Below are 1,580 nucleotides of genomic sequence, written 5' to 3' on the forward strand. Positions count from 1 at the left end.
GACCTTAGACCACACTGTCCCCATGAGGACTCCACCCCCGCTTAGCCTCTGGAGCAATGTCCCTCAGTGGAGCCAACTTCTAAAAGTTCCGATTTTGTGCTCTGCTGCTCCACCACTTGCTGGAAGCCTGCTCTCCCCCCGCGGTCTATCTTCTCGTTTCTTCTGATTCACTTTTCCACACATCCTACCTTCCAGAAAGTGGTCAATTTTCTGCTCCTAGAATTGCTGCTCTTCTTCTCTTTGCTCTCCTGTTGAGTTTGTAGGTGTTGGGAATGGTTTGATAACTAGCTAGCTGAACTCCTGGGACCTGATGACATCTAGGTTTCCTACTCTTCCACCATCTTGCTCCTCCTCCAGCTGCTTCTATGCTTTTGTTCATGTTGGTTTACCTATAAAGAATGTCATGCTTTTCAAACACTTCCTGTTGAAATCGTACCTTTGCCTCAGGAATGTTTTCAAGGTACCTTTTTTTGTGGATCTTTTACAGTTTGAGGTGTAGCCAGCCTTTTTTCTGGTCCTCTATATCTTACTTCTACTCTGTTTTATAACATAACCATTTGTAGATGTGCTACCTTCTCACCCTTGATGTCTGATCCTCACTATAGATTGTGTCTTTAATACTATTTCCAAGAACTTTGCTAATTCCTGCAGGTTCAAGGACAAATTGGAATAATTTCCCTGGGAAGTTCAAAATTTCCTTACCCAAAGGAAGCTTGTATTTATGTACTTTTTAAAAAAGATTTTTATTTATTTATTTGACAGATAGAGATCACAAGTAGGCAGAGAGGCATACAGAGAGAGAGGAGGAAGCAGGCTCCCCATCAAGCAGAGAGCCCGATTCGGGGCTTGATCCCAGGACCCTGGGATCATGATCTGAGCCGAAGGCAGAGGCTTTAATCCACTGAGCCACCCAGGCGCCTCTATGTTTTTCATCTTCATTCCCCAATGAAGGTTTCTCATTTATATGAAAAGTGAATGAATTCCTACTTTCACTCCTTTAAGGGTGGAGTACATAGAGAACAGGGGCCATCTTTACCAACATGGCCAGGGAAAGTGTGTTCTCCAATCCCCACATTGGAATTCAGAAGGCAAATCTTTGCATTAGACGGGAGAACACAGACTAGTGATAGAAACAGACCCCAGCACACCCAGTTACAAGTTGTTTCACAGACACTGTGGGAGAAGTGTGTGCTGTGGGCATCATCTCCATCATGGTGTGGGAGAATGAAAGAAGAAATCTGAGGGTAGGATGAAAGCCCTCAGCAGCCACTGAGCTCAATCAGGTTTTCTCACTGTAACTTCATTAATCATTCTGAAACACAAAGTACAGCACTGTGCCTTTCCCAAACACTCAGCATAGTCACATTCTCTTAAAAGTACTTATAGAAATGGCAATATTTAAAAAAAATATGTTATTGTTTCATATGGTCTGAATATGGAGGCTCTTCTCTCTCCTCCTCCAAGTCCTGGAGTTGTTATGTTGGTCTCCTCCCAGCAACACACAGCTGCTTGTGGAAATCTGAGTCCCACCATTAGTGGGAGTGGTGCATGAGGGACATCAAAGAATAGAAAACAGAATT

Source organism: Meles meles, chromosome 8 (genome assembly GCF_922984935.1).
Source record: "Meles meles chromosome 8, mMelMel3.1 paternal haplotype, whole genome shotgun sequence".
In the NCBI taxonomy this organism is placed as follows: domain Eukaryota; kingdom Metazoa; phylum Chordata; class Mammalia; order Carnivora; family Mustelidae; genus Meles; species Meles meles.